Below are 14,408 nucleotides of genomic sequence, written 5' to 3'. Positions count from 1 at the left end.
TGATTTTCTTGACTTCACTTAAATACATATAATAAAGAGGCTGCACATACAGCACAACTTATTTCTGAGTTGTTATTAATGACATGATGGTAGATGTAGTTGGTAGTTGGATATCTTTTCACTCTGTGCTGTAAATTGCATACCTGGTTTAATTTCATTTGCTAATAGGAGGATTGAAACACTGGTGGCATGTGGCAGACATTTTTTGGATTTTTCTCCTGTGGAAATTCACATTCATGCTACAGCAGAAATGACAGACAATCTAGCTCTTATGTCAAGAAAAATCTGAAAGGAAGGCGCTTTAACCCACTCTTGAACCCAGACCTCTAATCCTTGCTCTGTTTCTGCAGGATGTTGTGTAGACCGTGGAGATGCAGACCGATTTATTTTCCTCATTACGTCTTGTAAAAACACAGGGTATCATAACACATGTATTGATGTTGGAGAAATGAATCTGTGACCCTAATCATAGCAATACTGATACAACTTACATAATTTTCTCCCACCTCAACACATCAATAAATTCACACTGACACTGAAGAAGTCAGTGAATCTAATGAGAGCAGAGATTCAACAGAATGAAATTCCTAGTAGGAAGTAACATGAAGCTAAGTATCATAAGAATAGTAAATCAGGGTTTGATCCACCGCCCACCATGCCCCCACAATGTCGGTGTCAAAATGGAGGTACCTGCTACTTTAATGACAACCAGGAATTGAAAACAAAATCAGGTGACTCCTATATGGGTCTTAATAGTTTTCAGAGACTAACCAAATGCGTTGAAAACAGAGGGTGGTGAACATAGACTGTAGGCCTATATAAGAAATGGACATAGTTATCGTGACGTCACCCGTTGGTTTGTGGACCGTCGTTTTGAAGCCTTGAGTTTGGCCGATAGGGCGCCGCCATGTTATTTTGCAACCAGCGGTACCGGACGTGACCATATTTGGACGAGACGGTGGAGCTGTCAGCCGTGTGTGGAGCTAGCTAGCTTGCTTAACAAGGTGCGTCTGTAAGTCACGGTAGGCCTAACTGTAATTTTAACAGGGCTGACAACTTTGTCTAGCGATCAACAGTCTTAAAACTAAACTAAATGTACTCACCAGAGAAAGTGAACAGCCAGCTCCTAATATGCTTTTTCAATGGCGCTGGTTAAATTTACACAGTGCCCTGGGTATGAGTCACTCTCGCCTGATTGACAGGTCGTCATGGTAATGACTTGTCAATCAACCATAAAGCATACTCTGCTTTATGGTCTATTTTCCTCGAAATGGGACCATAATTTACTAAATGAACATCATGTTGTATTGAAGAAGACCATAAACTCATTAGGAAAGTGTTTACTGAGGTAGTAATAAATAGGGCTGGACCCGAATATTCGACTGTTGGATACACATTCGATTTTCAATTATGAGATTATTGAGGTTTTTTTCGCGCGCCTGACCTCCGCCGACAGCAGCGAACGTAACACTCAAAGGGAAAACGAAATGAAGCCTTCAGCTGTGTGGGAGCACTTTAAACTGAGTGATGACAGCAGTAGTGTGGAAGTTATGGTGTTTATTCATTTTACAGTTGCTTAATTTCATTACAGATCAAAACAGTCAAATTTCAAAAATCAGTATCAAACTGTAAACAAACAGCAACAAAATGAAGCATTTAAATAGGCCTAAGCCTAATTATATTAGGCCGATTGTAGAAGAAGACCATTTTGTCGCTATAATTAAAATTAAAAGTGAATTTTTCATAATAACGTGTTAGATTTAGTTCCGCTACCGGAAACACCGCTATCCCGTGCGCTCTCCACCTGGACCCCTGCCTGGCTAAACTATTCCCGGATTCGGCTCTAGACCTGCTCGGTTCAGACTCTCATATGGACTCTCAGCTACGGTTCCCCCTGCTCTGTACAGCAGCCATCAACGCGGTTCGGCACGCATCGATTTTCACTCTGCCTGCTCTTCACCTGCTCAATATAGGCCCACGATCCTTTTAACCCCGCAATAAATATTTCTCCCTTTCTTTGTCCTGCACTTGGGTTTGCTAGCCGTGCTATAACAAAGTTAAAAACAAAGATTTGGTAATAATCATTCAGTTACCTAGCTATGAGAATAAATAAACGGAGCGGTCTCTCTTTTTTTCTTTTTCTCTCACACACGCACACACAGACAGACTTGCGCACCCATACCGCTGCTATCTCTCCCCCATCCGATCCTCCCTCACTCAGCAGAACTTAGTGTGCATTTATCCTTCTTCTGCTCATAGCTGTAGCTCGTGAAAAAACAGGTTTAAACAATCACCCTAAAGGGACCGCAGAGCGCCGCCGCGGGGGGCGAAGCTTCGATTATTCGCTCTTAATTACTGTTGAAGCGTCGAAGCTCAAAAAATGACATCCGGGCCAGCCCTAGTAACGAATGAGGTGAGAAGTAGGGTCATTTTACCATTATTTCTAATGGAGCCGGACTTCTTTTGGCAACCAGAGCAGTAGGCCTATGGAATAAATAGGTCTACTGTCCCAAATGTACTGTAGCTGTGTGGAAAAGTTTTATACTTGTGAAAATGTTTTGTAGCTGTGTGGAAATGTTGAATGCGTAGGCCTATCTGAAAGGTACTCATCGATTCTACAGGTACAAAACAAACCTACAGTTACAAGAAGGCTACTTTTGTCCCATATTTCACAGGTTCTACTGAATAACCAATGGGGATGCTCTGATTAACATGTCTATTGACTATCCAATGTAACTTCCCCTGCTGCAATATCCAAATTCATTTAAATATGTTTGATATGAATTTGCTGTAATACTTGTTTCTGTTTTTATTTTGTTTATTTTGTCATGAGTCAAATGAGATGCCTATAATTCATTAATTTTGTACTGAGAAATATAAAAATGTAATGCTAAATGACATGGCGATCCAATGCAACACATCACTTTTATAGAAGTTTTATATTTTGATATATTTTCATTAGCAGAGTCTTGAGTTCCTGTGTTTCCTTCCTCAGGGGTACATTAATAATCCCTAATATATGTGGAAGAAATTCAAGTTGTGAACGAGCCCACAAGAAGTGTAACCAAACCTGCTACTGCCAACAAGGTCGGTTTCACATTTGTCCGTATCTAATATCTGAAGGTTTGAAAGTATCATAGCACACTGATGCAAATGAAGATTTAAAATACATAAATAATAATAATAATATTGATAATGGTAATACTACTACTACTACTAAATCTCATTGTCTTTAAATCATTATCTAAGAGTAGATGTCAAAACAGCTCTCCCGGTGTTACTGACAGAACTGCAGAACCGTTTTTAATTGTTTTGTTGTGTGATCATCCTAGTTTAGTATTTAGTATTTAGTACCATTTAGCTTATTTTCAATGTGTCTGCCTTGTTTTAGGAGGCTTTTGGGAACTTCTGGTCATGGTGACCATAAAGTCTTTATGTATGTCTCATTGTTTCAGTTTTTGTTAATCATTGTGATCTTCCAAAAGGAGAACATGCTCAAAGCCGCTTCAGACTCTGACGTTTGATGCGACCCTTTATTGCACCTCAGAGGTTGGACTGGGCCACGTTTCAGGACTGACCTCATTCACTCTCAGCGCAAGACGTAGCATTACTGAATCAACTGCACAGCTCAACAAGCAGAGCATTTCGAACACTTGACAGACCTGGATCAAATCAACCAAGTTTGTAAAAGAAAAATATATTTTGTGTCAGCTACATGCCTTATTTTAATTTCAATATTTGTGTAAAACAAAACTGTTTAATAAAAAGCATCTTGTAAATTCTGTGTTTCTGATTAGTTTGTTTTATAATTTATCAAAATTTTTATGTGAAAAAGTTATTAAAACTGCTATTATCATCAATGCATATCAGTAAAAGTGTAATGATTGGACTGCAAAAAGTATGAGAAGTCACATTAATTACTTTTTTTTTTACTTTAAGCCCTTTAGAGTAAGCTCCTGATACTACTGCTATTACAATCTCTCTCTTGCTTGTACTTGTACTTCTTTGTGCGACAGTGCACATTTGTCATTCTCTGAGGTGCAGACCATTTTATCTGCCCAGAGAACTGCAGTGTATTGTCTAATGTATGTACCCCCCTCAGCTAAGGAGGACAATGCACTCAGAGAACGGCACAATATGATTAGCAGACGTGAGAAAGCATACCCAGATGCTGCTGTTCTTATCCTGGGAGATTTTAATACATGTGTCCACCAGTTTGTCAACTTCCCCACCAGGGGAGACAGCTCCTTGGACAAATGCTACAGTACATCACAAATGCCTATATTGCTGTCGCCAAGTCACATTTTAGAAAATGTGAACACCTTGCAATCCTGCTACAGCCCACCTACACCAAGAGGCTCAAAGCCAACCCAGTCACAGTGAGGACTGTGAAGATGTGGACGGAGGATGCACTGGCAGAATTGCAGGGCTGTTTGGAGGCCACAGATATGAACATTTTTAAGCCAGCAACAGATAACATATACGATTGCACAGATACTGTCAGTAGCTACATTGACTGGTGCACTTCAATTTGCATCCCTACCCGGACTCTTCGGTTGTTTCCCAATCAGAAGCCCTGGTTCAATGCGGAAGTACACAATAAAATCAGAAACCGGTGCACAGCTTTCAAGTCAGGGAACATCATGGAATAAAGGCATGCCCGATACAAGCTCCAAAACTCCATCCGGGCTGCCAAGAGAACATACACTGAAGGACTTGCTACAGGGAAAACAACAATAGCAGCATGTGGCAGGGAATCCAATCAATTACCAACTGCAGAACGGAGCCAAACAGAACTGTGACCCAGGATGCTGCTCTACCAGACAACAGCTTTTACACCACATTTGACCAGCACAACAGAGATACTGCCCAAAAGGCCCCCTGTGACCCAGAAGAGAATGCTCTCCAGCTGACGCACACACAGGTCCTCCGGGTTCTGAGGCAGGTGAACCCCTGCATGACAGTAGGACCTGACCGTGTGGCAACAAGAGTCCTGAAGGCCTGCGCAGAACAACTATCGGAAGTGTATACAGACATCTTTAACTCCTCTCTCTCACAAGAAACAGTTCCACGCACCTTTAAGTCCTCTGTTATTGTACCGGTCCCCAAAAAACCCAACACAACCACAATGAATGACTTCAGACCCGTGGCCCTCACACCAGTTGCCATGAATTGTCTGGAAAACCTGGCGTTGCAGGAGAAGAGCACAGGGCATCCTCAGGGACAAACATCACCCAGCTCACACTCTGTTTAAGTGGGGGAAATCAGGCCACAACCTGAGACAGCGCAGGCCTGTGAGTATCAGCACTCAAAGTCCGCTTCCACAAAAACTTCTTTCCAGCCACTGGCTTGTGGCACAGGACATTCAGGAGGGAAAAAAATACCTCACTCCTTACTGACCACTATCTGATCCCACAATACTAAGAACTCACCTCTAACATGTGCAATAAATAACATGCAATAAGTATTTATAAGTATGTGTTTACATGTAAATACCTTTTATATTTTTTGATTTATAGATACAGTATATACTATACCTTATTTATAGATGACTCTGAGATACACACAAGAATTCCAATGTACCTGTACTTCAGCGTTCCTGTGCAATAAACTTTTTCTTATTCTTATTCTTATCTATTCTGACAAGACTGAGGCTCCCACTGGTGTTATCCACTCTGCTCATCACAGATAGGACACTGATCCCACAGCTACTGTATCTGACCCACTGAGCTGAGATGAAATGCTTTTGTCATCATCTATTTAATCACGCAGAGAGCCACAATTTGAGATTGTGATCACAGAGCAGCAGCACTGACTCTGCTCCTCATAAATGTCTGAGTACATCAAGGTCTCTTTGCAACAACCAGGCCAACCAGAGGAGCAAAGGGACAAAAGAAAAGTGGGAAAAAACAATAGAGAGGCTGGGGAAACATGGAATCATAATAGGTAGGAATGTAAAGGGAGCTGTGACTGGTGCGTTCCTATGTTGTGGTCCATGATGATTCATAGTTCGTGTTTTCTTACCACTGGTCCCCTGAAAGGCATCTCTGACTGTCAAAACATGAACCGTACCGCTCACTGAGAGACAAGCGACATGGATGGAGGGGATGAAAAGGAATAGATGGATTTGAGAGGGGCGGACCAAAGAGACATGCAGCTTGCAGCATGTGTGCACACTGTGCTGCCTTCAAGAGCTGTCAGAAATTGTACCATCCCTTAGTTCTCATGAATGATCCAACAATGACAATTTCACAGTTCGTGAGTGGCCAAGAAGTGATTTTTTTATTTTTTTTTTTAGCAAGTTGGGCTATGTGTGCTGAGGCAAATAGTTTTATTTTAATATTTGTTGTAATTAAAGGATGAACATTTTCATTAAACTTAATTTATCACATTTATGACATATCTAAATGTTTATACAAAAGAACTGTAAAGCCAGTTCCGCAGCCCAATAGAGATAGCATTATTGGGTTTACATTAGATTATTGTTTGTATGGAAGCCCATTTCTGCCAAGAAAAGAAAAAATCAGATGAACATTATGTTCAAACATTATGTCAAAAAATAAAAATACTCATGGTATGGGCTCTCGGTACAAGCGTAAGCTTGTGTAAACAGAAAAGCCTTGAAGAAGAGAGGAGGCATGAAGACAAAGGTACATAAGCCCACAGGCTCCATTTTCCTATGCCTGTATTTTTAGATAATCTGCACTAAAGGTCTTACATCAGCCTTAGTTAGCTGGTATTAACAATGCTAACACTATACTTGCTAACATACTAACTGCGATTAGCATCACAACTTTTAAAAACTGCATAAAATTGGTATAGTATTATTATACCATACCAGATAGGGCAGGTTTCAACACGGTCATGTCACCCAAGAAGCTGACACTGCTGGTAAGTTATGCGTTTTAGTTAAACCTATAGAGATGCCCTGTTCTTTGATTATAAATCAATTCTGTCAGATAGGGAGTCTGTAGTAGCTGTTTTAAAGGACTGATTATTGAGCAACATCATGGAGCCTCCTCCAATGCTGCCAGTGTTAAAAAGACAGCTTATCTAAAGTCAATTTTTTAAAGGAGAGCATCAAACTCTTGCAGATTGTCTTACATTATAACATCCTCCAGATCTCCGATCTATTTCATAGCAGGTCCATTAACCACCTCCATCATTGCCATCATCCAAGAAGCTGACAATGCTGGTACATTTAGGCCTACATCAACAATAAATGAACAACTATTCACCTCTAGGAACATCCAGTGTATAAACATGTCAACTTATTTCTGTGTTAATCTTCCTCATTGTTACGAGGGTGGTGTGGTGTGGGGACAGAGAGGACCCACACGCAGTGCTCTGAGCGAAGGTTTATTTAGGGAAAAAGGGGGTTGAGGGACTGGAGTGGAGGGAGAGGAGGATGCCGGGGAAACACTGGCACAGAGAAACTGACGGGGCTGGGACCAGGGAGCCGGGGAACACTGGGACCGAGGAAGGGAGGATGCAGGGGAGAACTGGGAGGATGCCGTGGGGGAAGCACGAAGAAGAGAGGTCCGGAGGATGAGCCCAGCTGACAGAACGGATGACGAGGATGAGGGAACCTGGGAGGGAAAACAGACAGAAAGACAGGGTTAGTGACTGGAGCGACAAAGTACAGGGAAAATGAGAGCAAAATAAAACAAGAAACATGAGAGCCTGAACACAGAGGTGGCACCGGGTATGGAGCAACGACGATCAAGCAAGAGTGGTGTGGAGAACCGGGGTTGAAATACAGGCAGGGATGAGGTTGATTACTGGCAGGTGTGGCAGGCTGACGAGGTGGCTGATGAGGTGCAGGTGCAGGTTGTTGGCTGGGCTCAGGAGCAGAGGGAGAGAGAGAGCACACACAGGGGAGAAAACACAGGGAGGCAGGCAGAGAACAGAAAACCAAGGAAAAGGCAGAATAACTGATAGAAAGGAGAAAAAAAACAGGACACTCACCGTCAGCCGGGCTGCCACCACAACACTCTTAGGTCTACCTGTGCCAACTGAATTGGAGAGCAGTACCATCATGCTTACTACCACACCTGGCTCCCCAGTTTCTACTCCTCCAGGGGATCCAGCTCACTGGCCATTAGTCCTTAGTGACCAATTATACGTTTATGTGGTGAGCAGTAAACCAGCACAGGTTGACAGAGACATTTTGACTTTTCCAAAAAGACACTCATACAGTAAAATGCTTTTTTATTATTACATGTTTAGCTCACTCATAAAGAAGCTGGTTGAGAAAAATGATGCTATCAACTGTTTTGTAGTTTTTGTCTCTTAAACTCTTGTTTGGCTGTTATTAAAGATTTAATTTGTTCAGTCATAATCAGTTTATCAGTCTTTTTATTCAGAACTACATTCATCAGTGTCTACTGGGTCTCGCACTGCCATTAAGCTCAGTAGCACTGGTGGTATCATATGTTTCCTGTTTGACATCAAAAACAGTAGATATAATAATATAGAATATAGTCTGGTTATTTATTTTAATTATAATCAGCATTACTGCCAAGTAGGTTTAAGACATTTGCTTTGGTGTTTTTGTGCTAAACAAACATGGCAGGTTTAAAGAATATAAGAAAGATTTGTCGGGTCTTATTTAAAAACAAGAGATGTTGTTTTTGTGTCATGTATAGTGACAACGCCTGACAGTCAGAGGGGCCTCCAACAAAATTTTGATTAGGGCCCCACGAAGGTCTAGGGCCGGCTCCGCCTGGCTGCCTTCCTCATTTATATTGGCCACGCAGTTATACGAACAATTGGAAATAACAGGGGTTTTTTTGTAATTCCAAATATCTTTTTTAAAATTTTTTACTTAACAAAATAATTTACTACACACCATAAAACTACTTTAAATTTATAGTCAACAATGATTATATGTCAGGGGTGGAATAACCTGTCAGAATATATACCAAGTAAACACTGCATAACACTGTAGATTTTGACTTGACACCGCTCTGCAAGACAAGGGCCTCAAGATGCTATAATAATGCAGGACACGCCTTATTTCATGTTGTACTTAAGTAATTACATTTATTTACCAAAAGCTAAACAATGCAATAAACCTGGGTGCCTTGCTAAATAGGTGGTCCACCCTTAGCTAATGCACATTTCCCTTTTTCTCATTTTCTGCCCAGTTAATGGCACTCAAACACAACAGCAACATTAGCCTATTTATTTCCTCTGTCACTGTTGGATGTTGTCGATTACGAGGAGGACCTGAAGGCAGCGCAGGCAGAGAGAGCGAGGGAGAGAGCGCGAGGGCGAGAGCAACCTGACTGACAGAGGGGGGAAGGGGAGGCACATTAAGCGACAGATTGGATGGAGAAGAAAAAGAAAACCATACGTTTGTCCGTCAGCTGAAGACAGTGGACAGTGGAACACAGAGAAAGAAGAAAGAGAGAGGCACAAAAGGAGAGCAGTCTCGTGTCATAACCGAAGCGGTGTCGGGGTTGAGAGAGGGACAGACAACAGAGAGAGAAACGCACGCGGAGGCTGAAAGGAGCGTCAACAAGGTAAGGGCGCTTTGTAACGTGCACTGACTTAACTCTGTGCACCTCTGTACCACTGTTTGTGTGTCTGACAAAGAGAAGTCTATATTTTCAGGGACACTGTCAGCTGGTCTTAATTTACACAAATAAGGTTGCACTAAGCAAATACAAATCATTCATCTGTTTTGTGCTCTACAGAAATACATTTTTATTATTTGGGTTTGAGTTCAAGCATGTGGATGCCTGACTGTGCTGCATCTTAATGAGGGATTTGTGGCCTGTGATTGATTGATTGACAACTATAAATATTGCATCTCTCATAAACTACATAGCTAATTCAATAACTAAAGATGCCTCTTTTCTCCTTCGGTTAAATTAAAAGGGGGCAGCTGAACACAGCTCATGGTGACCTCAGTGAGAGGTGGTTGACAGGACAGGCCTTTAGGTGTGAGCTGGTCACGCTTTGCTGCAGGGCAGGACAGGGTTTTATGGCTTCATTGGCTTTCAGCAGAAGCAGAAGAGCCAGAGACAGTCAGTGAATCTAACAGAGGGTTTAGTAAACAATTGTGCATCAGTGTATGCACATTTGTTTACATCAGCAAATGTTCAATATATCGTCAATAAATACTTGATTTAATTCCTTTGAATCAGGGACAAATCAGCATTAAAATTTTTCTATTAAGATATTTATTTTGTTGAGGAAAAGGGACTGAAAAACCAATGACCATCTGGTTTCTTCAACTTCCACTTAGGAGCAAAAATCAGCCTTTAAACTTGAACGAAATAATGATTTGACAATTATCGTGATAATTATCGTCATCGAATGTATGAAAATTTTTATTGTGATAAAATTTTTTGCCATCACCCATACCTAGTAAAAATGTTTTCTTGTTTTTTTTCATGTAAATGAACTAGATTCATTGGTTTGGGAGAGACATTGTTTAAAGTTTAACACTAGCCACCAGTCAAAAGCCTCTACCAACATGTCGAGGCCCTTCGCCTCTGCCCCTAAAACCTATTCGGCTGTGAAAAAAACCTGAGATTGCCTTGAGAGAGAGAGAAAGAAGACGCACACACACACACACACGGCGGGTTTCCTTCACCTCAGAGACACAGAGCCAAATTCAATCTCCCAAAACTAGAAGTGATTCTTCATCCTGCTGGGTCTCAGAGTGGGCGTGTTGGAGGTGTTCTGAAGTGTTATTCTCATAAGCCTCTTAAAAGCTGTCTGGCTCCTGACCTCCTCTGCACTACAGTTTTTGTTTTATTTTATTTCCAGCGTGTGTTTTAAACATTTTTTTTATCCTAGCACAGTTTTTAAAATGTATACTAAATCTCAAAGAACTGCCAACAATTGAGTATTTTGTTTCTTTCTTTTAAAGCACATTTTTTTTCCCCTTGGCAGCATTCTCTGATTCAAGCTTCTCAACTGAGACGATTTGCTGCTTTTCTTCATCATAGGCCATATCATTTTAAAATAAATATAGCCTATTTGAGTTTTGGACTATTGGTTGAATAATGATGGGCATCTTGTCCACAGTTTGACATTTCACAGTGTAAATTATGCTTTGTGGGATGCAGATGTAAAGAGAATAGAAACACACTGTAAAGCTTTTGTGGAATTGCTGTAGATTATCCTAATACCTCTGCGAAATGTACAGCAGGCAACTTTTTTTTCCCCAAACGGACATTGGAATGAAATCATCCAAATATGTAAGATCAGCCATGTGGGTGGCATCGTAGGTGGTGGTGCACTACACACATACACACACACACAGAGTGGCGGGCAGATGGCATCAGCAGTGTGTCGGCGACCTCGCCCCTCTCCGTCTCCCTCTCGGGACCAAAATGAGTCTGGCAAACAGGTGGCGTTTGTGCGTGTGTGGAGAGAACAGTGACATGAGGTTAAGCTCTCCGAACACAATGTCACTATAATAAAGTACTACACTGACTTGACTGTAGATTGTGCCAGTGCCTTGTTTAGTAGTAGGATGAATATTCTTGTCACAATCCTCAAGATTTGTGAAGCAAAACGACAGAGAGGCAGAGACACCAGGGGCAAAGTTGACCAGCTGGAAAACTCAGTCGAAGCATAAAAAGGACCATCAGTGAGGATTTTACTGTCGGCCATAAACCTTAAAGCTCTGTGATACACAGCATGAGGCATAAAGAAGAGGACGTGACTGTGAAATGTTGTCATGATCCAGCACACTCATGTGAGCACCAACAGCCAGGGGTGAAACCATGAGTAGAAACATGAAATAATGTTAAAAACCAATAGCAAAACAATAAAGAACACACAGCTGACAATTCTACTGTGCTGCCATGAAGACCCTGCCAGCCGTCCTGCATCACAATATCACAATACTAGTGAGCCTTTAGGAGTTTTGTGGCAAACAAGATCAAATATTTTTTATTAGAGTCCTTGAGATTCTGTCTATAAAAATGTCAATCGCAAGTTCCCAAAGACCAAGATGGCGTCTTCCACTTGCGTGTTTTGTCTGAACAGGTAACAAGACAGCAGGGTCAACATGCTAACATGCTCACAATGACAATGCTAATATGCTGATGTTTAGGTGTAATGTTTACCATGTTAACCATCTTAGTTTAGTGTTAGTGTGCTAACATTTGCTAATTAACACTAAACACAAAGTAGCCAACCAGCTGAGGCTGATGGGAGTGGCATTAGTTTTACTGGTATTTGGTCAGAAACCAAAGTGTCTGGACCATAAAAGTTACTACGATTTATCATGAGGGGGACATGGATGTGTGAACCAAATATTATGGCAATCCACACAATATTTGTAGAGAGATTTCAGTCTGGGCAAAACTGACAAACTGACAAACCGATTGCATCACTCCGCTAACGTGGCTAAGACCCCCAAAGATAAAACACCACCATATGGCCGGAGGGAACCTTAAGTATTTAGACGATAGACTCAGAAAAAAACAGAAAGATGTTTGCTTTAAGCTCTTCTTAGCGTCTTGTAATTAGAGCGAGTTGGATGGAGGGAGGAAGAGGTGGAGAGAAAGAAGGTCAGGAACGTTGGCCAAGTGTGCAGGGAGGAGGGCTGAATGAAAGCAGGGAAAAGGGTGAGAGGATTTACCCCGAGAACTGTGAGCTTTGTTGCTCGAACCAAGTTTTCTCAATGGAGTATGGTTGTGTGATAGCACAACAGACAGGATAAACACCTTTCATTTTAAGGCAAGGAAAGTGCTGGATTTTGAGTTTGTAATCCAGACATTAAGATTATTCCCCTCTAAATTTAGAAATAATAATGTCTAGAGGACACTACAAAGGCAGGGAGGAGTAATTACAGAAGCAGTAGAGTTTTCAGTCTGGCAATCAAACTGTGTAACAGATAAAAAGCTTCAGGGACACTGTCAGCTGGTTTTAATTTACACAAATAACGTTGCACTAAGCAAATACAAACCATTCTTCTGTTTTGTGCTCTACAGAAATAAGCATGTGGATGCCTGAGTGTGCTGCATCTTAATGAGGGATTTGTGGCCTGTGATTGATTGATTGACAACTATAAATATTGCATCTCTCATAAACTACATAGCTAATTCAATAACTAAAGATGCCTCTTTTCTCCTTCGGTTAAATTAAAAGGGGGCAGCTGAACACAGCTCATGGTGACCTCAGTGAGAGGTGGTTGACAGGACAGGCCTTTAGGTGTGAGCTGGTCACGCTTTGCTGCAGGGCAGGACAGGGTTTTATGGCTTCATTGGCTTTCAGCAGAAGCAGGAGAGCCAGAGACAGTCAGTGAATCTAACAGAGGGTTTAGTAAACAATTGTGCATCAGTGTATGCACATTTGTTTACATCAGCAAATGTTCAATATATCGTCAATAAATACTTGATTTAATTCCTTTGAATCAGGGACAAATTAGCATTAAAAAATTTTGTATTGTAATTTCTTGGAATGCCTTAATTTTACGCATATTTCGATTAATTATTTTATTTCCCCAGAAAGATAGAGCTTACATAATTATAATGTCCTTTCAGCTTTCTTGACCATTTTAACTTGTTTGACTTTATTTCAACTATTCACAGTTCATAGTTCATATCTGTGGTGTTAATATTTATATTGAAATCTTTATATAAATTATTTCACAATTTAATAACTTACATATGTAATTTTATGCAGTTCTGACAGTGAAAGTAATTACATAACACCTTTGACACATGCTTTTGACATATAGGCTCATTGGTGCTTCAGCTCTGGCAAACCAATCGTTGCTTGTTGAAGTAAAAACAGATCACTACCGGTTCACCAGCGCAGGAATGTCGTCAGAGACACCAGATTTAAAACATCTGTTTTACTGCAAATACGGAGAGATTTACCTGCCAGTAATAGGCGTAATCAGTGTTGTGTGAACTTTTGTGGCCCGGGCTTGAATGTAAGGGCAGTTCATTGATATGTAAAAGTCCTGTACTCTTTCCAGTACAGTTGAAAGCTGAGATGCCAGTTACTGCTACTCTGTGAAGCTAGGCAGCATTAGCATAAGCTCAGGCAGGGATATTTTTCTTCATCATGACTCGTTTAGTTACAGTGGGGGAAATAAGTATTTGACCCCTTGCTGATTTTGCAGGTTTGCCCACTTACAAAGAATGCAACAATCTACAATTTTAATCATATGTACATTCTAACAGTGAAAGACAGAATCCCAAAGAAAATTCCAGAAAATCACATCATATGAATTTATAAAAATTGATAACCATCTGATGAGGAAAAACAAGTATATGACCCCCTACCAAACAGCAAGTATTCTGGCTCCTACAAGCCAGTTAGTCTTTCTTTAAGACACAGCCCCAATCCCAACCAATTATCTACATCAAATACACCTGCCTCACCTCGTTACCTGTATAAAAGACACCTGTCAACACCCAAACAACCAG

General features: G+C 41.0%; 1 protein-coding gene and 2 long non-coding RNA genes across 8 annotated transcripts in view; 2 read left to right on the top strand and 1 right to left on the bottom strand.

The window, feature by feature from the left end:
* The window catches only part of LOC123983100, an 8,847-nt gene extending 7,631 nt beyond the window's left edge, over window positions 1-1,216 (bottom strand). For both annotated transcript variants that reach the window (XR_006828127.1, XR_006828126.1), the window contains exon 1: window positions 1,104-1,216. This is a non-coding gene — a long non-coding RNA (uncharacterized LOC123983100). The remainder of the gene's footprint in view (window positions 1-1,103) is intronic.
* Window positions 945-3,772, top strand: LOC123983101. Its single transcript, XR_006828128.1, has 3 exons — window positions 945-1,004; window positions 2,996-3,087; window positions 3,486-3,772. It is a non-coding gene; the product is annotated as an uncharacterized LOC123983101 (long non-coding RNA).
* A 5,495-nt stretch (window positions 3,773-9,267) lies between these two features.
* The window catches only part of LOC123982998 (MAGUK p55 subfamily member 3-like), a 23,145-nt gene continuing 18,004 nt past the window's right edge, over window positions 9,268-14,408 (top strand). For 3 of the 5 annotated variants that reach the window (XM_046069051.1, XM_046069052.1, XM_046069049.1), the window contains exon 1: window positions 9,271-9,527. The gene's annotated coding sequence lies outside the window, so the exon portion shown is untranslated. Of the gene's footprint in view, window positions 9,528-14,408 lie in introns of all 5 variants that reach the window. The other 2 variants (XM_046069053.1, XM_046069050.1) reach the window with 2 other exon arrangements.

Source organism: Micropterus dolomieu, linkage group LG14 (assembly GCF_021292245.1).
Source record: "Micropterus dolomieu isolate WLL.071019.BEF.003 ecotype Adirondacks linkage group LG14, ASM2129224v1, whole genome shotgun sequence".
In the NCBI taxonomy this organism is placed as follows: Eukaryota; Metazoa; Chordata; class Actinopteri; order Centrarchiformes; family Centrarchidae; genus Micropterus; species Micropterus dolomieu.
Note: the sequence above shows the minus strand (reverse complement) of the source record. Positions and strands in the feature narration are given on the sequence as shown.